This window comes from Corvus kubaryi, unplaced genomic scaffold (assembly GCF_017639235.1).
Source record: "Corvus kubaryi isolate FWS band 111438036 unplaced genomic scaffold, C.kubaryi_AGA036_p1.0 37385, whole genome shotgun sequence".
Taxonomy (NCBI): Eukaryota; Metazoa; Chordata; class Aves; order Passeriformes; family Corvidae; genus Corvus; species Corvus kubaryi.
This window is the reverse complement of record NW_024581127.1, coordinates 3,417,401-3,444,559: the sequence shown is the minus strand read 5'-3', so window position 1 is coordinate 3,444,559 and position 27,159 is coordinate 3,417,401. Positions and strand designations below refer to the sequence as shown.

Sequence of the window (27,159 nt, the reverse complement as noted above, 5' to 3'; positions counted from 1 at the left end):
GAGGCAACTGTAAAGAACTGAATTCTGCGCTGGGCTCTGCCACCAGCTTCCCATGTGATGCTTGCATGTCATTCAGCTTTTTTTGGAGGTTGGCACCAAGTATTCATCTTGATTGCATGTGCTTAGCTTTGGTCTGATTTGCAAAAATGCTGAGTGCTCAGTCTTCTCAAGGAGAAACTGTACTTTGAATCAGGAGATTACGTGGTTTGAATATTTAAATGAATGTATTTCCTAAGTACTGTGGAAAATAAAGGCCTAAGTTTCCATGATAATCACCTCCGTTTAGATACTGCCTGTTGCTCATGTTGAAAGCATAATACTGATCCTGAACACAAATGATACTGTAAGTGAAGCAGGTCAGCTTACTTGTGAACTTCATAGAAAGTCCCTTTATGAAAATAATACTCGATACTGGACATTTCTGAATACTGCACCAAGTGGTGCGTGCAGTCGTGCAATGGGCAACGGAAGTAAGACAAAACATTGAATACAGTGAATACTGTGGTGAAGTGGGCAGCACAATTGGAATTTGTGTGGTTAGATGCATTATAATTCATCCATGTGAGGAAACTGATTTCCTCAGGCAAACTCAGTTAGGTCCTAACTCAAGAACTTGATTTTCTATTCCTGTGCTGTAGTTGTTTGGGGGTTTTTGGGGTACACTAACATGGAAAAGAAAGTGAGCGAGATCAGAGCCCCTACTGTCATGTGAAACCTGGTTTTGATAGGGAGAAGTGATTTTGTGAGTGGTTTTTTGTACTTTTTCCTCTTTCAGTTTTACAACTTAACTCTGTTGAACACTGAAAAGGTTTACATGGATGGAAAGGCAGCAGTAGTGCCTCTTCAAGACACAAAGGTAATAGCAGAAAGAAGTAGCCCAAGGATCACTTACTTCCACTTGGTGTCTGCAGATGGTTTTATGGCTTTAGTCTCCTGCAAATACTCAGCTGCACTCATGCCAAATAAACTACTATCTTGTAACTGGTTATAAATGCCAAGGAATAAAATCTGAAGAAAGCTAATTTATGGTTGGAACTCCAAATCTTCCCTTGTAAATATTACATGTCTCATTTCATTCCCCTTTCAGTTCATTGCCTTCAGCCTTTCATCAACTCTTTGAGGTGAGGGAACCCAAAATGTATTGCCTTAGATCATAGGAGTCATTTGGGTTGGGAAAGACCTCAAAAAGGATGGAGTCCAACCATTAACCTAAACACTGGCTAGAATGAAGGGTTCTGGAATGTGATTAGGACCTGTAGGTATATTGCAAATACAAGTAAGTGCACAACTTGCTGATACTCAAATGTGTATGTAATAGAGATGTTTATTCTGTCTCTGTGGATGATTAGTGGTACATGTGGTATGAGTGCTCATGCTCTTTCTGGAGGTTTTTCTTTTTTCGTTTTTTAATATTTTTTTTTAAAGTTGTGTACTTTGAAAGAAAGCCTAGAAGCTCATAAAAGAAATTCCTGCTTTGTAATGAAATGAACATTTGAAAATGGCCACTGTAGGAAAGATTCATACAGCATCACAGACCTTTTGGTTTAAAGCCGATGTAGCTCTTCCTTCCCTCTCTAATAAACAACCACAAACTTCATTAGCTGCAGTAATTGTGCAAAACCAGAAGTAAGTTATCAGATCATCTCAAGTTTACGGGGTGTATGTAGCAGAAAGGAAACCAGTCTGGAGCAAATAGTGCAGAATTTTTTTAGAGCTTTGCCATGTGAAGAGAAGCTTTGTTCTTCCAGAAATGCAGAGATACACATAGTAAATGAAAATGTATTGAATATCCAAATATTAAAATGAGTAAAGCATAAGTATTAACCAGTATCACTTGGGGTTGGGTCTTTGTGGTGTTTTTCTTCTGTTGGTGGGTTTAGGGGACAGGGAGTTGGCTGAAGGGGGGTTTTTGTGGGAGTTTATTACTTGAGAAACAGCTTAGCTGTCTGTGTTTTCCACTCTGAGATGTGGGGTGAGTGTACTTTCCTTGAAATAAAAAAAATCAGTTTCTTCTAATGATATAAAAGTCCAAACTTAGAAAACTAAGGGAATATGAGGGAGTAAGCAATTAAGTAACCTTGAAAGACATGCCTGGAAAAGGTCCCATTCTTTCAATGGCTATTAATTACTGTCATATATGGAGATAAGGTAATATAATTTTAATATTTAAATTTTACTGTTCCATTGTCAAATTCTGCTATTTCATTGTCATAACATTTTGTTTGACAAATAATTTTGCTGAGGACTTCAGCAATGGATAATTAACCACAGCTGTGGCAGAACTATGCAAATTTTTGAATGCATTATTGCTAGTGACAGGTAAAAGTATTCCAGGTAAACAGAAGGGGACAGTTGATTTGAGGTTGATTGATAAGTAGATACTTCTCTCTGTGTATTGAAAGCATGTTTGCAAGCAGTTGTTTGCTTTGTAATTTTAGGTATTGTTACGGGATTTGATTCTAAATATATTAACGGGTCTCGCTAGAAAATACTGTTGTTACATTTCAGCAGTCAAACAGTATCAGTATTTCCAAAATATGCTATTAGATGTAATTGTTTTCTTTCTGGGTCTCAGCCTTTCCCTTGATAATGCCTATTGCTTGTGACCATGAACATCCCACTACATCTTTGGAGATGATTTATATAGATCTCTAGGTGTGTTTATGTCCATATTTTAAAACAGAAGTAGATAAAGACTTTCAAGTGTCTTTTTGGCATTAGTGCATATGCTTCTTGGGAAAACTCTGTGTCAAACCACCTGACCTAATGTGTCGATATGGGTGTTGTTAACTGAGCTCTGTACAGCCACATTCTCCTGTTGTGCACCTATTTCTATTGCCTTTCCTACTTCAGCTCTTCTAGTTCTGAGTGATTTTAGCACATCTCTGAGTAAGAACTCAAACCCAAATTGCCACTTTTCTAAGTGAGAGATTCTGAGCAAGTTTGGGGTTTTTTTCCCCTCTTATGATATGTTTTAAAGACTGGTTTTAGAAAATCCACGCTGCTTTAACTCAGTCAGAATATAACCTTTTTTTGGTCCAGGTCCACTGCCAACTTTAATTTTAAAATGAAAGTGAACATTTCTAGTAAGTTTAAATATTTTGTGGTTTTTTTAATGTTATATTTAAATACATATGTAATGACTGTTTAGTTTTGTCTCCTCTTTTTTCCTGTTCCAAGGAAGCTCATATGGTCAGGTATTTAAAAATAACTCTCTGAAAAAAACTCCTAGAGTCATGTTTACTCACATAAAGCCCCAGCTGAGATGGGCCTGATGTTAAGCCATGGAAAGTGTTGAGTTCTGCTGCTTCTGCCTCTCCAAGGCCAGGCCTGCAGTGCTGTGTTGGTGATGCTCCATGCTCATGCCCATCCTCTGGCTCATCACAAGTTTTCCTGTGACAGACACAATTACTTGACTTTCTTATCTTGTTTGTGACGCTGTAGCTTTGAAATAACTTCTCTTTCCAGCTGGTCGATAGCTCTGCAGCAACTGCCTTCCCTGTACCATCACCCATAGCCTTCGCTGCCAGATCCCTGACTGCTCCTTTCCTGAAGAAAAGTTTTTTCTTAAGATTTCTAGCACACATGGACTATATTACTGACATATTTGATACTTAGTATACCTAAGTCAGGGCTTTAGTGATGATATCAGTATACTTTCTCATCTTCTGGGCAGCGACTAGTACAGTTGCTGCTAATTGTTGTGAAGCTGAGGTGAGTGGAAGCCCTTGCAGGGAACTTTGTAGGGCAATATTTGGAGGTACTTAAGCAGGATTCTCTTTTGGGTTTAGTTGTGTGGTGGACTTGTATTTTCATACAGATTTCCTTTGTTTTCCATGAATCTGTTCTGACTAATCCTTTGGCCTGTATTTCATTAAAAGTGTTGACTGCAGAATGATGGTTTTGGTAATAGATGAAACAAAACTTTTCCTTTTTTCCTTTGCATGTGCATGTACAAAATAAGAAGTACAGGATGACCTTTTTTATTTGGTAATTGAGAAAGTGCTTGACTTTGTTAGGAAAGCCATAGTATTAAGAATACCAGTCACTAGTCTTTTTAAAATTACTGCCAGTATGGTGTACCAGTTCTTGCTCCCATTTATCCTCTTATTCGCTCCCCTTCCCATCCCCCACTACTCCCTCCCTATTTTTAGAGGCAACACAAGGCCGTTTTGCTTCAAGTTAGGAACAAAGATTAGGATAGAGTTTTAATGTTTTGCAGCAGATTTCTAAAATGTTAAATGAGCCATGTTTGAGCATCGTACTCCTAAAACAGTTCTAAATTGTTTCTGTGTTGTATTCATGAATGCTGCATTTGTTTACTTCTAAAATTTTTACTCCTTACCCCAAAACCATCAGCAAATTATGGCTGAAGTTTGAATTGTGGCAAACCTGTGTGTGAGGAGCACAGATTCCCTTCTCTGTATCAGAAATGGTGCTTTGTAACATTCCCTGTGCTCTTGTGAAAATGAAACTTAAGTTCAGAGTCTCTATGCTCCTGTGATCTGCAGACTGCATACTGAAGAGAGGAGTATTAAAGAAGGCTGTTTATGTGGTGGTGATAAAAATCACACGTACTTTCCGGTGACCTAAAGACCCTGCAGATTTTATTAAACTTGGAAGAAAATCACATGCATGTGTGCATGTTTATCTGTCATGATAAATACATGTAGCTTGCATGGAAAGGTATTGTTAAGACTACTAATGTTCACATACGTGTCAGATGCAAGATTACAAACTGAGTATGGAATGAGGACATTAGACTTCTAGCATATGTGAAGCATATTGCAGGTTTCACAAGAATTTCTTGGTTTAATGGTAAAATGATTATTTACAGTACTTAATAATGTGGGAAACATTTGTGATAGCTTGCAGTTCTTTTTACCTTAAAGAATGCAATAGATAAAAATGCATTGCCAAAAAAATGGGACAATTCGAGCAAATGCTGTCGGTATAGACAGATACAGAGGAACCTTAGCATAGCCAAGAATATTTCTGTTGAATAAAATAATGAATTAGTTATTTTAGTTTCACAGTCTGAGATGAAAAAGTTTTACGAGTGCTTCTATTCATAAACTTCTGCTATAAAAAATGTAAGAATGTGATGTTGGGTGTGTTCACTGAAAATTGAAGTTTAATATTTTTCCCTGGATATGATACAGTGTGCACCTGAATCGATGTGAGAAGTAGTTTTTAACCAGGCAGCACATTTTATTCAGTTCATCAAAGCTATCTAGCCATTCTTGTAGTTAAAAGCAAGTCAATCATTCCACCCTCCTAGTTTTCTTCTATCTTGAAAACCCCATCCTCCTGAAAAAAAAGTTTGTTTTACTATCTCCATTTGCCATCAGACCGTTCAGCTTAAGGCCTTGCCCTGTCTGTCCCCATGACAAATTCTGGATACTCTGCAATCTCTAGTGAGGTGTTGAAACTGTCACTTAATCATAGGTGCATGCGGTGGGGCATGGAGCAATGAGCTAGTAAAATTTACATATTTATGCAGTTTGCTTATCCACCGTTGTAGGAGACCTCATTTTATATCTTTATGCAAAGCTCATCTGGAAAAAAAAAAAAAAAAAGAAAAAAGAAATCTAAAAAGAATTTAATTTGGCACTGCCATTAGGGTTTTTTTTTTCCTTTCTGTGTTGAACTGTCAGTTCAGGTTTTTGCTTCCTTTTATAAAGGGTTGCACTAACACTTGCTGGAAGACACCAAAGTTTCATCTTTTGTGAAGCTGATACTGAGAACGGGTCATAAAGAATTATGGAATCTACACATGGCTGAATGGATCTGGGCTTTTATAAAGCAGGTTTGACACCCAGCCAGTTTTGGTCTCCACAGACCTAATAAATGAAAGAGATTTTTCCATTGCCCTGTCACAGCAAACAAAACCGCAGCTTATTGAATTGGCTGTTCACTGCCAGTTTAGGGAAAAAAATTGTCATTTTCTTGCCCTGTATAATAAAAACAGTACTAATTAGTAGAAAGCACCTAACCAATCTTACATGCTTTTCATCTAGTATTGGAAGCTTTTAAAAATTCTCTTTTTTATATGTACGATTGTGATAAGAATTTCTGAGAATTTCAAATGTTGTTAAATTTCAGCAATCAAATTGCATATTTTCAGCCACCTCTTAAGCAGACAGGAGCTGTTACAAGAGTCTCTTTCAGAGTTGCACTGTTGGTTTGCAAACTTTTTGACATCTATAAAAGAAAACAGTCCTTTTCTTCTTTTTAAATTCAGAATAAACCTCTAATTGGTTTATAGGGCCTCGGACTCAAGCTGATGGTACTTCTGTCTGTCTGGGATGCAGAAGGAAGACATGAGGGAAAGAGGGTGCCCCTTGCATCTGGTTAGCAGGCCCAGCTCTGTAATTCCCTGGAGATGGAAGAACCATTTGATGGTGGCTGTTAACACCTTCCAGCATAATATCCCCAACTCCTTCTCTGCCCATCCTCCTAGTGCAGCTCAAAAAGTTGGCACTCTGAAAGACCTAGCTCATGAACAGGAGGAATATAGAGGGGAATGAGGATTTGGGGTGTATGGGAAGTGGGGTGAAAGAGGAAGTGGAAGGAATGTGAGGCAGGAAGCCCTGGTGTTACCAAAGAATGGTTTACAAAACCTTTTGCAGTCTGTCGGTAGAAATGGGAATCTGACTGTCCTGCTGTCATGCAAGAGGAGAAATAGAGTTAGGCATGCCGTCTGGGCACTTTTTAAAGGAAAAAAATAGTTTGCATCTAAAGGTGGTTGGTTTGCATGCTCAGATGCCCTGTGCATGTGCAGTGGTTCCAGCCACCAATGTGGTGCAAGAGCTGGGAGTCTGCAGGGCTGTGGACAGGCATGTGCACCAGTGTTTCCACATGTTCCCTGCTGAAATGGCTACTCAGAAAACTGGAAAATTCAGTTGTCTCATTTGCAGTCATTAAGATAGCAGTAAAACTGGCCTGCCTGGTTACAAACCAGTCAGGTAGCAATCATAGTAATGGCCCTTAGCTTCCCAAACAGGGGCTGAAGGGAGGAGTAGTGCTCATGTGATTCAAGCAGTGGATGAGGTGGGTCAATAGTCTGTGAAACAGAGGAGGAAGGAACGTGGCATGGGGGTGTTCAGGGTGCTCTGAATAGGTGCAGTGAGCGTGACCAATCATCGTAGCAAAGCGTGAAGCTCTCTTTACCTCCTTTAATTTAAGTGTAGTCAGAATTTGTTTGCACCCTACCTTGCATGAGAACATTACTTTGACTTGGTGAAAGCTGGGGACTGCAGTTGCACTGAGCTGTAGGTATAGCAGCTTTTCCACTTGATCCTATTTGCACTTAATGAACACCTGGAACAATTAAAATATTCTCTCTCTTTTGAGAGATGCAACTTATTGCATTTGTATTCAGCAGGAACAAAAGCAGTTTCCTTATTTCAGGGGATATCTGCAAAAAAATCCTGGAACAAAAGAAGAAAATGACTCACCAAATTTAGTCGTAACAGTGGAACTGGTTTGATTTTTAAAAGAATTGAGTAGCATTTTTGGGGCAGTATTTTTAGAAATTAGAAATGATATATATGTGTTATGTATGTTTTATATTTTTATATATAATGTGTGTATATCTACATAAATGCATATGCACAGTATAATTTTTAGTAAATTGAGTAGATTTCTCTCATTTAAAATTTGTATTTAAATGCTGTACATTTTTCTGTGACTCAGAAATTCATAGGAGTAATATATAATAACTTTCTGTTTCCATGTTGTAACTGTCACTGGAGGGAAGTATTAAAACCATTTCACATTTGGGGAGATTGTGATAGAGAAGCTGTTCCTTTCCGTGGGTTTCATAGTGAGTTAATGGTGACTTGGCTTAAAGGGGCAAAAAAACCCCATGCTTGGCAAGAAATTAAAAAAAAAGTCAGGCAGCACAATTTGAACCAAAATACTTAAGTTGTGTTGATTTTTCTTCCCTCTTTGCTGAAAAAGTTACAAAAACTTCTGTAACTGCTGCACTGTTCAGTTCAAAGTGTGGTAAGTGTGAGGTGTCCCTGGTATCCAGCCACACTGGCTGAAGGTGAGAGAAGTGCCACTGAAATCATAGATTAGGAGTGGGGCAGATTAATGCACTGAGAGCTTTCTTGAGTTCTTGTGCAAGGACCCGGGACAGACAAACTTTACTGCAAAGTGCTTCCCTAATTTTTTGAGGATGTTTTCCCATTACTAAATTTTCTCACTGGCTACTGCTATAACTTTGTGAAATTTAGGCATTTATAATTCTGGTGTATGATACAGTTTTGCCAGATCAGCTATAGAACAGTTATTGAAGCTATCAACCATGCATTACAGGTTGGAAACCGCTGTTCGGAGTATTCAGAGATTCTTCAACCACAGTAGGAAAGAGACAGGAGATGGCAATAGTCATCAGGTTTCAGAGGGCTGGTCTAGCTTAATCAAATGTACTCACCTGGCAGTGAACATGCCTGATTCCTAGTCTTTGGGCTAGCAAGAGTTAATCTATGCACAGGGGAGAAGCATCAACAAGTGACTGAGAAGGTTTGGCATGGCAGGATAAACTGAGCAGCATAGGATGAATGCAAGGAAAGGGACAGGAGCAAGGAACTTTTTAATAGTTAGCTGTTAGGTTGGCTCAGTGCTCTGGTGTGACACCACACTCTGAGCATTTCTTTTGAGAATAATGTGATGGTGGTTGGGGTGTTTTCCATGAGAGGAACGATTTGTGGGTTCAAATAAGAGATCTCAAAAAGTAGATTATTAAGTTTTACAAATGTAGCCCAGGCAGTAAAGGAGAAATCAGCATATTAAATCAGAGCTGTCAAGCACTGAGGCACCAAACTCACATTTCCTTACACAGTATCTGTTAGAAAATATTCTCTGCTCCTTCTCATCATGGATTTGAGGCTCAAAACCTACAATTTCTGTAGCTAAGCACACTGTTGGAATAGCAAGGTATTGTAAAAAAGGACATTTTATTCAAAGAATTTAATAAATTAGGTGCAAACAGTATAATAGAGTTTAACAGAGTTTAACGTTCATTATTTTGTTAAGGAGCCTATGCATAACATGGATTTTTATATGTTTAGGAGCAATAATATTTCTCAGTTCTCCTATTTTTTATTCTCTGTTCTGTGGAGAACTTCCTTCTGTCTCTGGAAAATGTATGAATTATATAATGTAGTTTTGAATTTCTGAAAATTATCTTGGTGAAAACAAAACCGTAGTTTTATAATAGTCATAAAGCCCTGTAGCAAAAATGGGGTTTTGCTCACAAAAATAAATGGTCACAGTGTATTTCTGCTCCAAGCCACAGTAATAAGAGAGAGATAACTTTAAAAGGTATGCTTTGGTACAGTACCAAAGCGAAATGTGTGCCAGGAGTCACCTTCACTGAGATATATCCTAAGAGCCACCTCAGTGGCCAGAGAATACTACAGGTGTATGTGCATTTATTCTAAGGACTTTTTGTTAGCTTTCTATGCAAGATATCCTTGTATCTGTTCTGTTACTCAGTTTTGCTTTTGTAACTCTGATTTACTTAAAAATAAGTTAAATGACACATTAGTATATAACTTCTGATATTCACAAATCTGAGACTCAGGTGTATTGTTTTGAAAACAACAGACTGTAAGTAGATTTATTTTAGTAGATAGCATATGAATTACATACTACTATATACTTCTTTATATTTGCTTTGTAGCTATTTTGGCGCTGTTGTTCATAGACTAAGGAAAACAAATTCTCTTGTAGAGTATGTGAAGTGAGGTGAGCTTAAATGTTGGTCTCAAAGAAGTGCCTATGACATAACCAAGCTTTTAGTCAGTCAGAACAGTGCTTGAGGTGCTGGAAATTGCTGCAGATCCCAAGAAAAAGTCTGAGGGGGCATGAGCTGATGTCCACAAAGCTATGACACATTGACTCTCTTGGCATCTGATGTTTCCCTCAATAATGGCTAAAGAATGGAAAAGTCGTTTGACCTTAAGAGTATTTGACTGAAACTGAAATACCTTGAACTCGCAGTAGTGCTAGGGCTGGGGTTAACAGTAGAGGGTTGGTGTTGTGGGTGCTTATTGTGCTTGACTTGGTTTCCAAGTGTGCCAGTTTAAAACCCAGTGGGAAAATTAAAGCTACTCAAGCTGCCCCCTTTTCCCTGCTCCGTTCTGATAGTGGAGGAAACACTAGGAGAGACTGTAAGATGGAATCACAATTTACTGAAAAATTGCAATAACCACAGCAATGTTAATAAAATAATGTAATAAAGTGAGTATTTTACCCACAGAAGGGTATTTACCACTGGACAAACCAAAACACTTCCTGAAGACAGTGCCCAGTGTGGTTTCCCAGACAAAGGCAGGATGGCGACTGGCCCCACGCTGAGCCATGTGGTGTATGGGAAAACAAAGGCAGTGTGTCAGGGATGCTCCCGGCCTAACTTCCCCCCCCCCAGCTGGAAAACAGTGGAAAAACAAGAGAAAACCTGGTGGGATGTGATAGGGCCTTGAAACAGGTTAGGGGAGGCTTCCTCTTGGCCTGACTGTGGGAGTGGGACTGGAGCGCTCAGTGGTTGTGGCCACATCTGGGGCTCCAGCTGGAGCTCCAGCAGCTGCTGTGCTCACCATGGCTGAGGCTTGGGGTCCACACGGCTCCAGTGGGCTCCATTTTCTTTTTTCTTGGAGCAGCGTCTTGGGCTTGCTGGCACTGTCTTTCAGCACCAAACCAGAAATGCTGTGGTTCAGAGGAAAGGGGAAGGGACAAGTGGCAGAAAGGGACAAGGTCCACCAAGCTGGCCCCGAAAGCTGCACACACCCTCCCTGGAGCCTGGCAAAAGATGGCTTCTGCTTCCAGCCTCAGCTTCCTCGTACTGGAACCATGCCCCTGCCATGACATGGGTGGTGGTATGGAATTAAACGGTGTTAGAAACTCCAGCCCTTTTTTCTCTAACCATGGCACCAAAGGCAAGGGCTTTTATCATATGATAGTTGCACACAAAACTAGGGGATGCAGTGCCACAATAGTTGGAAGCTATATGTGCTGATGTCAGTATCAGTAACTCACTTTTTTTTTTAATAATATGCCCCAAGTCAATAAAATCAATGGAATACAGGTAGAAGTTTATTATTCCATTTTAATCTACTTTTCAGTGTGAAGGCAAGCTGTGAGCAGCTGTGTGCAATGTAACAGCGGAGCAGTAACCTTAATGTTGGGAGTCTGTTAATTTGCATAAGAACCATAATGTTTTATACTGAAGTCATTGTGTCATGTTATTTGAACAGATTGAAATGAAAGAGTAAACTACACTATACATGTTGATCAATGCATGAAGTAGTTTCTGTGTTGGTGCTAGTATATAGGATTTTATAGTTATATAGGAGCATGGAATTCTTTGAGATATTTCTTGAAATTAAAAAGGAGTCATGATTTGGGGATTTTTGATGATTGAAAGTTCTAGTATTGTAGGAAATTATGTTCCTTATGATGACTTAAAGAGCAGCTTCCCTAACAGACTTAATAGCAGAATTTGTTTTATTCATATAGAGAAGAATCCCTCACCAAATGATGCCAGTGTTGTTGATCATAGCAAACACACTGTTTGCATTGTAATGTGGCTTTTGTGATAATGGTATTATCAATAAAAAGCTGTTGAAGGTTTTCAGGGAATATTGTATTTCAAAAATGCTGGAAACTACTTAAAAAATAGAAAAAATGGAAACAATGAATTTATGGTCTTGGATGAGTTTTTGCTATTAGGGAAGGTATTTGATACACTTCAGCCAGCTGTCTTTAGTCCTTGTAGGAATACACTGTTCTAGAAGCTTAGTCTTCAGATGTTAAGTTCACTGCACTGAGCCTCACCTTTTTCTTGACGTGTATAACCAAGTGTTTATATATTCACAAATCTTATATAAATACATGCAATCCTAGAGCCTTTTCAAGCATATCCATTATCAGTGTTTTATGATTTGTTTTACATTAAAGCTCTCCTACTTGAAGTAGTGTTTTAGCCCATAAGTATTGATTTTGATGACAAAATAATTAGGTTAGCTTATGTTAAACAAACACATAGCTTTTTTGGAGGTCTGCTGGATTTCAGATGAGTTTTTTAGGAACACAATATAGTAGTCCATAGGAACAAAATCCATTGCAGTTTCTTACAGTTGAGAGACAACTACCAGTGGCTGATACTTCTAATCACTTGGGCAACGCTGTATGAATTGAGATGCTTTCCTTTTTCTTCACTGAAAAAAGTCCTTTGCTGACAGCAAATATGTTACACTCTGCCAAATGAAATAGTGCATGAAATTCTGCTCTCATTTTTTAAGCAAGAAGTTTTGTTTAGTTCCATGATTGTACATTGAAGTACTGAAGTTTCATTCAACCTAATTATATTTTTCATCTGAATTGTAACTAGTGGTCAGATAATTATTCAGTCTTTAAAAAAAATACATATAGCTAATATAGATGCTTGATAGCCCGTTTCATTGCTAAATTGAATTCAAAATATAATAAAATTATTTATTAGAAATTTTGGAAAATGGAAGTGAACTTTTAATGCTCTTTTTGTTTTACACACTGATGTTGAAGCTTCTCAGTTTATTTTCATAAGAATTAACATAATTGTTCTAGGAGTGTGCATGTAGGTGCCATACTTCTTTTGCCATAGTTGTTAAGAGTTAGGTGCATCAAATGTCTCTAGACTAAATATGATCTCATAGGAATGGCTAGTCATTCCTCAGAAATAATTATTTCTTATTGAAAAATAAATGTCATAATGCATTTAATCCATGTCATAATTAGCATCTGTCTGTGAGCATGTGAATGTTTTTATCTTTTCCTGGTCTCCTCTTCTGGACCTTATTTGTACAGAATATTTACAAGAGCCATCGGGAAATTGTTGCCCTGTTTGCTCTTAAGAGCTCAGTATAAAAATCTGTAAATTGGACTTTGCTCTAGAAGAATGTTATCTGTTTTGAGAGGTTTTCCTTTTTCTTTTATATATATTCTTTCCTTTGTATGTTACTTGACAGCATGCTGCATTTGTTTATCATACTGAAATAAATAACTAAGTAGCTAAATAGAGAAAAGGAAAGAAGAAGTTTCCTGGAATTTCATTTAAGAAGACTATTCCCACTCCAGGCAGTGGCATTTAGCAATAGTATTGTGTGAAGTTATCCCTTCCCTTTGTAACTGATACAGGGCTGCTCCTAATTTACTGCAAATGTAAAGTAAAATGGATTTGCTTAAATTATCTCTATTAGCTGTGTGTGACCTTCATCAGGAATGAAGCTAACCCATTTTACTTCAGGTCTTCATGGCCTAGAAGTATTTTTTGAGCAGGTTTAGCTTTTCAGGCAGTCATTGGTACCTCTAGGATGAAAGCATCCAAAGAAATGCCGGCTGGACTATGTGCCGTCTGATGATGCTGTTTGTACATTGCTTGTAGGCATGCAACAGAAGTGGTCAAGGCTTGCATGGCATGGGGTTCACTCCAGCATTGTCCACCCACAGCTTCTCCTCCTCAGTTTGACCACTCAGGTGTTAAGATTTGCACAGTTCTTGTTTCAGTGAGCTGAATGAGTTAAGCTGTTAAGGGCTGAAAGTGCCAGGAGCTGCAGTAAGGAAGGCTGCCTGGTGCTTCCCAGTATAGGATGCTCCTTGGAGTTTTTTATAACTTTACAAAATGTTGCCCTTTGGGGCTGAGCAGTTGCCTCCAGCTTAATTTCTTTTTGCTGCCAAAATAATTTAGCTATCTGTGAGCATGTGTGGAAAAAGCTGTTTCTCATTGTAGATTTTAAAAAAACACACAAACAAACCACACAAAGAAACCTAATATTTTTTTGGAAATGCTCGGTGTCACTCCCTTTGAAACAGAGACTAGGAGTTAGAGTGTGGGAAGCGCTAGTGATGGGCACTGGGGAAGAAGAGCAGATTTCGAGTCATGGCTTTGTCAGCACTGCAAAATTCTCAGATTGAAACAAACTGTAACTTTTTTAAGAAATGACAGATCTTGCGTGGTGTCTTGGACATGTGAGAGCTGTGTGGCCTGGAACAGGAGGGAGAGGCTGGATTTGTAGCCTGGTGCCTGAGAGCCAGAAGCAAACCCATGGGACAATGAGATGTGTGGGACCCTAGTGTGGTCCTGGCCCCAAAATGCCCTAGACTGTGAACAGGGGAGGCAGACCCGGCAGGAGAGTGAGAGTTAATATTAGGGAATGAAGGAAGAAGGGGGAGTCAAGGGGACAGTGTGGCACTGCTAGCCAAGCCTGGAAGTGACTGAGCTGGGAGAGATGAAAACCCTTGGGGAGCAGAGTAAGGAGACACTTGGCAGGGGTGCTGAAGGGAGGAATGAAGAAGGACCAGGGCTTGAATCAACATGGGCCAGAGGATATGGCTTGAGGAAAACAGGCAGAGAAGTTTGTCCTGGAAGGTCCAGAGATCTTGAATATTAAGTAAACAGTCTTTGATTTCAGTAGAAGCTCCTTGAGAATGTTTTCAATCATCACCTATGGCTAATTTCCATGCAGAGAATCATTTCACATTTGCAACCAGTTTACTATTACTTTCCCACAAAAGCTGCACGGTACATCTAAAGATTTCAACCCAACTGCTGTTTTTTGTAGGTGTCAGCTTGGTAATGTCTGATGTCTGAATTTCTTATTTCTAGAAGTGGTGAATGCAAACATTTTTCTTGTGTGGCAGTGTCCAAGTCAAGGATTGCCAAAACTGAGCTTATCTTTGCAAATCTCTTTTGTTAGGCCCCTTGTGAGGAAGCTCCTCAATTTAATTGTATTGAATCACATGCTGATGTGCTGGTTTTTTTCCCCACAGGACCCCTGCTCCGTTCCATGCACAGGATGGACTTGCTCTGGGAATGAATCTGGTTGATGCATTGGAGAAGACTGTTCTCTGGAGTACCCCTGCCTCACTTCCAGCAGAAGTCAGGACGTACGTGGTGGACGAGGCAGGGGATTGCAGAAGGCAGGAGCCATTCTGGTGCTCTGTGCAGCTGCATGCTGCCCTGGCGAGCGGGACTCCCTTCCTGGCTGTGCTGCAGACTTCCTAGGTGATGCTAGGTAAGTTGCTCAATCCTAGCTTTTCTCATGTCTTTGCTAACTTTCTGTCTTGCTTTCTTATGGATGACTTGAGATCTTTGGATCTTACTTGGAAAAGTAGGGACCACTGGTAACTGGGGGTGAGGCAGCGGGGACTGAGGTTTGAAAGTGCTATATAAAGCACAATGTAATGCTAAGTGCTGTGAAAAAATTAGGTCTGAGTTATGCCAAACTGGAGACAAAGTTGTCTTCAGAACTGGAGAATCATTTTGACCTTAAAGCTGTCACTGCTTTAGTTAGGAAGCTAGGAATAACACAGTTATTCTAAGTTAGGAGTAACAGAGTAAGGGTAGGACTAACCATTATGTTGATGGAGCACTCAGCTGCACCATTGAATTCACAAAGAAATCACTTGTTCTGTCTTCCAAAAAAAGTTTGAGTAGTGTGCAGTAAATCAGGTATTGGACCATGCTCCAAATGCCAAGAGTTAAACAGATTATTGTTTTGATTAGTGGTAATTTTGTAATTTTTTGAACGGTGCAGAGGTGCTGTGGAAATGGTATGACATAACTGCGACGTATACCATGTCACAAAAGCGAACAATGGCAACATTTAGGTTTTCTGAAACTTAGCTTCTGGTACTTCCTCCTTTGAGTGCTTGCATCTAGAGATTAGTTTTAGTGTAGACATTTGTATCACGCAGATGATTTGGGGTGCAAGAAGCACAGCATTTTTTGGTGATGTCAGCTCGGATAATATATGTGCATAAAATCAAAATTACATGTAAATTCATCATTCATTGCAGGCACATGACTCTTGTGCCTGGTTATTGTATCAGATACTAAGTAGACGGTGTTTGTAATGCTCACTATCAGAATGGCTTGGAGTCAGAATTTCATCTGCATTTCCTCAGGCATGGGATTTGTATTTTCCCAGTGTGATGTCCATAGCTAGCTACAATGCTGCTGTAATCAGTAGATAACAGAGAATTTTGGCCAAGGCATGGTTAAGCTAAATATTGTTTCAACTTAGCTAACCTAAATGCAAAATATCTAACATTAGATCAGATTTTATGAATTAACCAAGTCTTCAGTGCCTAGAAACATAGTGAGTGTGTTTGCCAGATAAGCTGTTACTCCCTATTGCAGGGAAGAGAGCAAGAGAGAGAGTAAAAAACTATGAAGCTTTTATAATGGCTTAATATTATATTAAATACACAGAATAAGAATGTACATTCCCCTTCCAGCCTGCTCACAGGGGATCTACTACATACAGCTCTGTGAAAGGCTGCACTAATGCTTTAGGTGTTGAGCAATATTTTTAAGTGCTGCTTTCTAAGAAAACATGAGGTATTTTTGTTTGACTACTGCTATGCAGTGTGCAAGTCTTTCTTTAAATCTTTGAAAATAAACAAAAAAAGGTGGTGGGGGCAGCAGGGAAGCAGTCGGCATTTTATGAGCAGAAGTTAAAAATGAAATTATTTGCTTTACCTAGAGCATTGAGAATTATGTTGCAATTAGACTGATGCAATAGCACACATTATGAAAGGATCGCACCATTCGCGGAGCCCACTGGAGGAAAGCACGGGACTGGAACAGCAGGGGTGTTGTGGGCCTGCAGGGCAGGCACTGGCACAGCTACACGGGGAGATTATCAGCTAATGTGAGAGAGGAACGCCAAGGAAAATAAAAACTCTGCCGTTCCTGCGTATCCCATAAAACAGGGGCGGGAGGGGAGAGGAGGAGGCTGACTTGTTTTCATCAATGCGCCTACTTTTATTTCAGTGTCACAGCTAATCCGGTGTGGAAAATGTTTTCTGTTATGTCAAAGAAAGAGGGAATGGAAATGGCAGCTAATTATGAGCTAATATACTTCGATTGCTGCTAATAAGAGTGGAATTTTACTCAGCTCACTCTATTTCTACAATAGAAAAGTAAAATTTCCCTGAGTCAGCTGAAACATCTGTTGAACAAATTGGTTCAATTTCATGAGTCTGTTGCTAATTCTGAAAAGTAGATGGTGTTTTATAAGATCAGTAGAGTCAGGGTTAGAGCCCATATTCTTTACTTTTTTTACTATTATTAAAGTAGGTCATGTTGAAATGTTTTGTTTTTATGAATACAGTAATACCGTGGTTCATGTTTCTAGTATTTCAAGATTTGCCTTTGGTTTAATGAGTTTTCTTCACTGTTTTTAATCAATATTACTAATAGTCTTTAAAGTTGTGGGTTTCCAGCTTTGTATCAAGTTCTCGGTGGTGAAGTAGTTGAGCAGTTTTTAGAAAAAAATCCTCTTCCAGTGCATTTCTAGGGTTTCTATTTCTTTATTTCTGCATTTTTTTTCTAGTCTGTTTTACTTATGAAGTTTAAATATTAATAGTATTTTAGTTGCTCCTACTGCTGTTTTCTCATTTGGACTAATTCTTGTGGGAGAAGTATCGTAGGTGACAAAGCAGTTTATGACTTCTATATGGTAGATGTCTAAGAATGTCATAGAGTCAACAAGCTGATGTAATATGAATAATAAGAGAAGAAAAAAGGGGAAAATTAAATACAGTTTTTCCAAGATTTTGCTCCCATGAGTCAGAAATGTTTTAATTTAATCTCATACACATACATGCGTCTTAAAGCAGTTTAAATTCTCATGTACATCTCCTAACACTACCATCACTGAAAGGAAATCACAAATGTAATGCAGATCATGTTAATTTCTGTGTGCTTTACTGTTAAATATTATAAAATCAATGCAAGTTCTTCCTATGTACTACCTATAAATGGCTGTAAGACTTTGACATATTTGAAGGGGAAAGCTGGACTTTGAATTTAGACAGTGAATATATACTTTCTTTGTGGTACATATATTACATGGAAAATACAAGACTGGCATTAAGCATGTGCATTCAATGTGATTGTAAGCTATGACATTTTCAACTTCGTGGTCAGCGTGTCTATTCAGAGTAGCTTAGTGTATGAGGGATATGAATGGAAGTTGATAATACCTTCTAATGTTACCTAAAAAGTAAAGGAAATGATCTGTTTATTACAGCTGGTTTTTAAGCTTTAATATTTGTTAAGTATGTAGTGATTTGTTTGTCTTCTTTAAAGTAGAAGATAATGGTGGTATAAATAGGAGGGACAGCAGCATGGGATGTCATTGCTTTTGAGGGATTGCTGGGCTGAGGAGGAGTGGAGATATATAGTCAAGTTTTCTGAGTGTGCGTGTGAGGACTGGCAGTGCAAAAAGCTGCCCCACTGCTGCTAAGATGTTGCAAACTCCCCATGTGTCGGTTTTGTCCTTGGTGCAGCTCACTGAAGCTGCAGTTGATGTTCATGAAATGAAGTGAGGGGAAAGTTTTGTGGCTGAAATCCTGTGCCAAGTCTTTTTGAAGTTGTATGCAGCAGCTGTGCTGTAGCTAAAGAAAGGCTTTCTTTGCCTCCGTCGTAACATCTGCATGGTCTTTAACAGCAGAATTGTTCCATTATGATGTGTCATTTAGCTAATCTGGGTTGCCTTCATTAAGTCCTTTTTTTCTTTTCCTTATTAGAAATGCTCACATTACTTTGGGAAATAAGTTTGAAAAGATCTGGACTTGAGCACTTCTATGTAGAAACAGTAGGCTTCAGTCAAAAAAAAAGTCAGAAGATGAGTGGAGACTCTGTAGTTCAGTGAGTCTCTTTAATCTGGGCAGCTCTAGATGGATACCATGAATTGGATTTTTGTGTCCTCTCTTGTTTGGAGGTTAGGGGCTGAACGTGGGGCCAGTGTTTGTGGAGATGCCACAAATGTGGCATCATGGCAGTTAGTGTTGGTGTAAGGGCTTCCAGAAGTGTGGCTTGCACCCTCTGTGCTGAGGTGTCACCCCCTCTCACTTGTGCCAGCGCCGCTGCAGCCACAGCTCTGGGCTGAGCTGGCTCAGGGAGCCAAACCAGAGGTCAGCTCGCTGCATTTTTGGTTGAGTCACTTGGCTGGCTCTTGACCTCTTCGAACTTCCGTTGGACAAATGTCTCCGCTGAAGATGGCCTGGAAGAGAGGAATGGCAGGACCAGCCTCTTGTAGTTGTAAGTTGCTTTCAAAACCATGCCTTGAATGAGAAGGCAACCACGGGAAGTGTTTTCAAGAAATGCCTGAGCTTGACTGTGTACTGTCTTTACTTTTAAAGTTGAGAGAAATCAATCAATCAGGTGTAATTGAATTTGAAATTTTAGCTTTAGTGTTTCCTCTAGTTGAAGGTTTTTGCACTAGGACTTTTAAACTGAATTTTTATTTAATCTTCTTACAGTGTGAGTCTAAGAGGTCTGTAATTGTTCACTCTGTTAGCCCTGTGAAGCTGGTGAGTTCTTAAAGCTAAAGGGTGGGGTCTAATTGTCTGAAGTAAGAGACTGTGGTCTTGGAGAGCAAAACAAAGGTGGTGGAAATGCTGCCCTTTCTCTTTGTTAAGGATTTTGGCTATCTTGGCTGTAAATATCTTGGATTTATAGGGATACCTGACTCTCAAGCAGTATGTCCTGAACTAAATCTGAAGGAATACACTGTAAATTAAGTGGGGTGTGTGTGGGTTTTTGGTAAGAATTATCACATTTTATCATCAGGAATTACTGGATATCCATTTGCTTTCCAGTTGAACAGTAGGATCAGTCTTCCTTCTGTAATCTTGTAGGAAAATGACTGTACTGGAAAAGCAAGAGTGCTGATTTACGTAATTGTGCTCATTGCAGAAGTTTGGTTTGTGAGTTCCAATTAACATAAATAAGAAAAATGAGAGAAAAAGGAGAGGAAACATGCTCCTGCCTATTAGGGTTGTTAAATAATATTTTCAAAATTATCTTCTTCTCAAATTGTGATTTTCTTCAATTTATGCCAGTAAGGCCGTGGTTACTCCCCACACTCAGTGTGTCTATAAAATTAAACATATACTTGCCACAATGAAGAATGCACACTACACTGTGTAAAATAATAATGCTGCTATTACAAATTACTTGAAATACTGCATATTGAATGGAAAAAGTTAGGTCTCCCTGCATGTGTAGTTCAGAATGCAGCCTGCCTGCCAGGGGAGTGTGACGCACCTGCCTCCTCATCTGAGAGTGACCATGGCCACTCACCAGGGACTGAGCACAATGTAGTGATAGCTGGGCATTTCAGTCTCACGCATGAAAAACATGTGTCTCCTAATGCCTAAAGAGTACAGCTAGGTTCTAGGAATAGATATGCTTGTCAGCAGTAGTCCAAAATATGCATTTTATCTACACATTTAAAGATAATTAGCAAAATGAGATCATAAAGTCAGTAAAACTGAGCACATTTAATACATTCTGGTTCCAGTGACGTTACTGTGAGGTAAGGGCAAGCAGACCATGGCTTGTTTCAAAAACAGGAAGTGCCTACGTTTATATAAAATTGCATAGTTTCAGCTGTCATAAATGTGGTTTCAATGCAGTTACAGGAGTAAAGCCCAAAGTAGTTATAACCAGCTTACTTCCTCTTCCAGTCAAAGTGCAAATAGCCATATAATTAACAATCTGTGGCTCATTTCTCTAGCTGGGTTAAGTATTCTGTTTCGCCTGTTCAGTCACTGTATAAACACAGAGGGAGCTTGACTTGGTTAAGAACATTTTGAAACACAAATATCCCCAGTCATAACCAGATCTGCAGATTCACAGAAGAGGGTCTTCAGTTGCCCCTTGAGCTTGGCAGCAGCAATGAGACCTGTGAGTGTGGCTGGCACCCTGCCAGGCTCCTTGGAGAAGAGTGAGTCTTGCCAAGTTGGCGTCTTGCCATGGTAAACTGCATGGGGCAGCAAAACCTGCTGCAGAGCTGGTAGACAGTTCTTCTCTTTAGGGACTTCCCTTCTTACATTCCATTACAAATTGGCTTTATTCAAAGTCTTTTATCATTAATTTTTTGAGGACTGATTGCTCAGCTTTTTTGGACAGCTTTTTTCTGAGTTAATTCACCCGTCCTGCCTTTGACTCTACTCATGCACTTAGTGTGACAGAAAAGCATGAGAACAAAAGGATAAGAAAGAGTTCCTCTTCTGTTCCTGTACACTCTTGGGTCGGTTTAAATATGCTTTAGGTTGCCTGGGGAGCCTTTGAGGAGAGCCCTAACTTTTCATCCAGACAAGGCTTGTCGCACTCTGTCTCTGCTGATATCATGCACTTGAACAGAAAATACCTACTGAATATTCCCTATATACTCTGCTTGCTGGAAAGGGCCATTGAGGAGCCTTTCCAGGGAAAGTTTGCTCACCCAGGAGGTTTTCTGTAGGGAAGCACTGCAGGAAATGGAGCTGCAACACTGGCTGCATATGGTGACTGAGAGTGAACCTTTTCTTCATGTGGTAGGTGGCACTGCATTTTGCAAAACCCTGTGAGAAAACTTTAGGCAAAGCTCAACAAAGACTTCTCTGTTCTAAACATAATATAGAACATTTCCCTTCCCTTTCCTAGCTTTCTTCTTCAACTATCAGATGAATAGTGGAATATCATAAATTCATAGTGACCACCTTTTGTCTTTTTTCCTTTAAAGGACTATTTCATCCTGTCCCAAGGTTTTCATTTCATCAGGAATAGCTGGCAAACTCATTTTGTTGTCACTGGAACAACCAGAAAAGCTACATCAATGACCAGAACCTTGACTCATGCTTGAATGGAGTTTTGAAAAGCAGTCTTAACAGCCTCTGTGTAACAAACAAGATACGTACACCAGTGATTCCAAAGGGAACAGAAATCAGGACAGAGTTCTGCTTTGAGCTCCCTAGTGTTTTAGCTATGATGTAGCTGGACAGACAAGGGAAGACCAAAGAAAGTGAGAAATCCGTTGAATTTTGTAGAAAATCCATGGTTGTTACATATATTGAAATGTTTCTTTCATTCCAAGTAAAATTTGGAACCTTTGAGGAAACAACAGGTTCATAACATTTTTAATTGTATAAAGGATTTATTTTCTATTCTTATCTTCCAATGGTGTTAAGAACATACAGCTGCCACTCTGAAGAGGATGGTTGCACAGCTTCTGCTGCTGTGTCTGCTTGCTCTGTGTCTGTAGGTAATAATTTATCATAACATCAATATAACATTACCTTCAGTCATTCAGAAAAGCCTTATCTTAGGTGCTTGCCAGAGTTACTCGTGTTTCTTTGCTTAGCGTGACATGGCCGTATTTTCCTTCATGGCGTAGTTCCTACCCAGGCACAGGCGATGAAATTGCGCTGTGTTTTATCACTGACTGAAGGGATTGGACCGAGCTGTGTTGTAAAAGAGGACAGTAGGGCCAGTCAGTTTGTTGCAATGAATGGATTGCTCTTATTCGTGGAGGAGTATCGTCCAAACAGTGGTCTCTGGGCCAAGACCAGCCTACAGGAAATTTCCATCTGCTCTGCTTTTTACCAAAGGAGATGGAGAGCAGCTTTGCTGCAGCAAATGCTGCCCAGCAACTGGACTGCGTTGGAGGCTTGCCACAATCCAGTTTAGAGGGCTGGCTCTGAGGGACTGGAGGAGTCTCCCTTCTCCTGTGGTTTGGCTTTCTTTCCATGATAACATCTTGATAATATTTCTAGGATGGCTACTTGTGGCATGTGCAGGCTGGCCAGGTTGGTGACTACCCCAGGGACTAGGAAGTGAAGTCTCTGAGAATTAGCTGGTGGGAGGTCCTGCATCCAGCCGCTGAAACAGAATTGCCAACTCCTTGTAATAAGTGACCTCTTTTAATAGAAAACCACATCCTTTAAAACACTTCATTAAAAATGCCCTTATCAATTACAAGCTCCTATACCATATAAAAAGCACCTTATTTGCATATGAAGTAATTCAAATTCAAACTTCTAATTGCCATATGAGAAGTCAAATACTAATTTTTGAGTGGATTTTGGTATTACTGTTTTATATTGCCTTCTAGGAGAACTGCAAGATTATTTTGAGACTGTAACTATTAAACTCGAAAAGAATATGGGAAGATGGAAAGCTCTGTATATATATAAAACAATAATAATATTAATAAAATGTATAAAGTTGTATGTGTACTCTTCATTGTCATGCAGTGGTAGTCTATCAAATTTTTATTATTCTGAGATAATAAGCATATCCATTACATGAGAGCATGGAATACCTTTTTAATCTGTGCAGATCACCTAAAGCAAGTGCTTCTAACAATTTTCTCCACACTTGGTTGTGTGTTTTTATCATCATAACGGTTAAATACTAAATGAAGATTTAGATTTTTATATGATTTATAATTTTTTAAACTTTTGTATTTTTTCAGATTCATTGTTTTAAGAATTTTCACACGTAGGAAATCATTAGGCTCTTGTACTAATGAAAATGGTTCAGGTGAAAATGAAAAAGTAGAAAAATCATGTGCAAATTGGGTGGTATCTTTAAGATCTCAATTTACTATAATTCACTCAGCTGATGGTAGAAGAAACTTGTTGCTTTTGTGTATGTGTATTTATACAAATAATCTGGATCGCTTAATTCCAATACAGTCAAACGGAAATATATGCATTATTGTAAGGAGTTACTGCAATTGGCCTGGTCTCTAATTGTATAGCAGAATTGTTGTTCTTAAGTAAAACTGAAAGAAAAAATTCTGCACCACAGATCCCTCATGATACTGCTCTGTGGACCTACATAAAATCCTGGTACTTGTAAATTCCCGAGCCTCATCAGGTTCCTGTAAAGTTTCTGGCTCCAGCATGAAAGATCTCTTTGCTGGGAGCAGATTGTTTCTCCTTAGCAGGAATGGGGCCCACATGATTCAACTAACCTCATTACCAAGATTGGTGTTGAACTCTCCAAATTACCCCAGTAATATAAAGAGTAATATAAATTCATGCTCAGTTGCAAACTTTCTAAAATCACTTTTTGCATTGTAGGAAAATTAGAAAAGATGTACAAACTTACATAAAAACACTTGAGTGGCTTTCTAGCACTTCCATGCTACTGGATCACATTGGGGTTCGAGTCAGGTTTCCCAAATTCTCAACTTCACTTCAGTCTTTTTATCTCCTGATGAGTTGTTGCTCCAGTTGTTTGAGCTCTGCTCTAGATCAGACTTTTCTGCCAAGGTGAAAAATTTCCCTGTGTTGAGACATGTTGTAGATACGTTTGGGTACCTTCAGCCTTCCCCTTTGTGTTCTTAAGAGTCAGTTCTGTTGCCTTTGTTTCTTCTTTTATACTGGGCTTTTTCCACTGTTCATTTTGCTGCTGATAGCTGAGTGGAGTAGGTTTCCTGTAACAGCATCCATCTTGCTTTCCCCTGGGCGAAAGACTATTCACTTGTTCCTGGCCTGGATCATAGGTGTTATCAGTCCTGTTAACAGATGTCTGAATGCTGTGTATATATGTGCACACAGTTTATTTGTTTTTTGGTATTTATGAATTGAATATGTATAATAAACATCTCGTTGTATAGAATTTTGTCTAATATCTAATAGCTAATGCCTGGCATATGCCAGCATGTTTCCGAGTTAGATAAACCTCTTTCATTCCTTTAAAATATTGATTCCTGTTTTACTTTGGTTTTTATTTATTTCTCTATGAGAAATGAAATGTTATCTGTAACTTTTTCTGTTTTCCAAACATCTCGTTGACTTAAACTGATCAGCTTATGGAAGTAATATAAGACTTCATGTATAGCATTCTAAAGAGATGTGCTTGCACATCTAAGGTCTTGATCTTTGCTGTAAGAGCTGCTAAGTCCTATGGTCTTTGCTGTACCAAAGAGTTGAGATGGCAGACTGGTGTTGCCTTAAAATCTACATCTTGATTTATTTATTTGGGGTAATTTTTATTCTGTCTCTTAGTAAATGATTTGACTTCATAACTATTAGCATTTTGTATGTGAACATATTTTATTACCTGCTTGGAAGTGGCTTAATGCTGTTATTTGATTGACTATTCTCTGGTTTGTATTACTTCACTGATCGCAGTGGCAAGGGCTGGTTTATGTTCTCTTGTTACATTTACAAAAGGTTTAGCAACTAAGAGTCAAATGTGAAATGGAGCAATGTAACTATTCATGCAAGTGCTGACTTGTGTTTATATTCTTGAAGACTGAACACACTTGTATAAATGCTAGATTAAAAATAATTTATAACATCACAAATCTATCACAATTCATAGATTACAGTAAAATACATATCTGTGGAAAAGTATCTATTTGTGTCTCCTATTACAAGTTAAATGGGCCTTTGTGTCTGTTTTTCTTTAAAAGCTGTCTAGCAAAATGTACAAGATGGATTTAACTATTGCGGTATTACTTTTAAGTGATCCGTTAGTATAGCCAGCTGTTTAGTTGGGTCCTTCTAAGTAAGCTTTCTGTGAAATAGTAAGAAAGTCAAATAGCCTCCTTTATTTTTAGCCTCTTTTCCTATAGAAACAAGGCTTATGAGGTCACACTGTGCACATGTGTAGATGCACACACATCCCTTCAACACCCCTCATTATCTTTTGAACCTATTGCTGATTTTGATCACGTTTTTTGGCACAGTGTTGATCTCGAAATTCAGATCCCACAAGTTTTGTGAAAATAAGTAGCTGAGTATAGGTAGAACCACCTAAAGGTGCCCTGACAGAGGGAAAGGTTGCAGCATGAAATAATCTTATTAGTTGTCTGGGAATCCTAGCGATGGGAAAAGAGAGGCTTTAAACAAATGTCCCAGCTGTGGGAAAAGCTTCCTTCAAAGCTTTCACCTTTCTAGACACCAAAGTCAACCAACCAGGAGGTATAAATCTGTGGGAGATGAGGCTTAATTAATTCTGTTGTTCATGGATCTACTTGTTCCCTTGATATTTAATAATAATAATATCAGTAGCATAAATGCTTCCATGCAGTATATTTTTGCATATTTAATCTTTAAGGTAAATATATAGGGATATTCTTTTGACAGTCCTATTTTTCAGAAACATTTTTCAATTTCACTGTGAACATTAATTTAAATGTTTACAGAGCTCCTTCTCTCTGTATTAGTGCAAATCGAGCAGTTCTTTCCCCTTACTTTTAAAATGACAGATATTGTGAATGCTTTCCAGCTCTGTTTTGCATGTGGTTCTGGATTGCAACTAGCCAGAAATGCTGGAGAATTCATGGCTCTATGATTGTGCTCCAAGGGAGTTAACCGGGAAGAACGAGGTCGGTACAGTACGCTTACTGAATATGGAAATAATAATAATTATAAAGCTAACCAACAAGAAGTGTATTCTTAATAAAATGTGTGGGTTTTTTCAGTGTAATCATATGACTCTATAATACAAAAATTGCTTTGAGAGTAGGTCAAAGATTACGCATAGCAGAGACTTGTGTGATTGGTTATGAGCAAGCGAAAATAGGGTAAACTTTTGACCCGGCAGCAGCAAATGGAACTGTGTAAAGCACCTACAGATGGCAGGATTTAACGTATAGTCGGTCTCTCGCCCTTTCACAGCAATTATGATCATATTACAGCAGGCACTGAGGGGAAGGCGCTCTGCAACTCTAATACAGCGTGTCTTTGAAACTTTTGAATATGCAGTTGCGTTTTATTTTTGTAGAGCCATCAATTAGCTTAGCAAGAAGAATTCCACTTTTGTTGCTCGTGTTTGAGTCAACGAGTTCCTGACCAGCGTGCCAAGTCCATTTGGAACAAAAAAATCATTTGAACAGTCTGAATAATTTCAATAATTCAGACTGCAGTAGATTTATTGCTAAGCTTGAAAGACTCAGTGAAAGTTTTTATGCCGTTGTGCTGCTGATGTGGGCTTGAAGGGATGAGGAGAATGTGGTTCCAGGGAGAGGTCTGGGAAACAACACTTCCAACCAGCTCCTTGGATCCTTGTGTAGATTCATGCATCTTCCTGGTTGAGTTTTAAGTTTGCAAAATTTAAACTTCAAAAAGACCAATCAATATTATTTGACAGTACTGTGGCATAATTCAGTGGCTTTAGGTTTTGTTATGCCTATGAAATACATGGCAAATTAGAAGAAGTGAAAGTGTTGTGAATTAGAAACCAATGATTGCCCATTTCCTGTAAATTTTGTCAGTTACAAAATCAGAAGCCCAGTTGCACTTCTGGCCCAGAGTGATAGTTCTGAAGTCATCTGAGCATATTTTGTGTAATTCACTGCCTTTCAGATGTTT

General features: G+C 38.9%; 1 protein-coding gene across 2 annotated transcripts in view; it reads left to right on the top strand.

The window, feature by feature from the left end:
• The window catches only part of NCOA2 (nuclear receptor coactivator 2), a 180,071-nt gene that overhangs the window by 44,068 nt on the left and 108,844 nt on the right, over positions 1-27,159 (top strand). For both annotated transcript variants that reach the window (XM_042036497.1, XM_042036499.1), the window contains exon 2: positions 14,821-15,065. The gene's annotated coding sequence lies outside the window, so the exon portion shown is untranslated. The remainder of the gene's footprint in view (positions 1-14,820; positions 15,066-27,159) is intronic.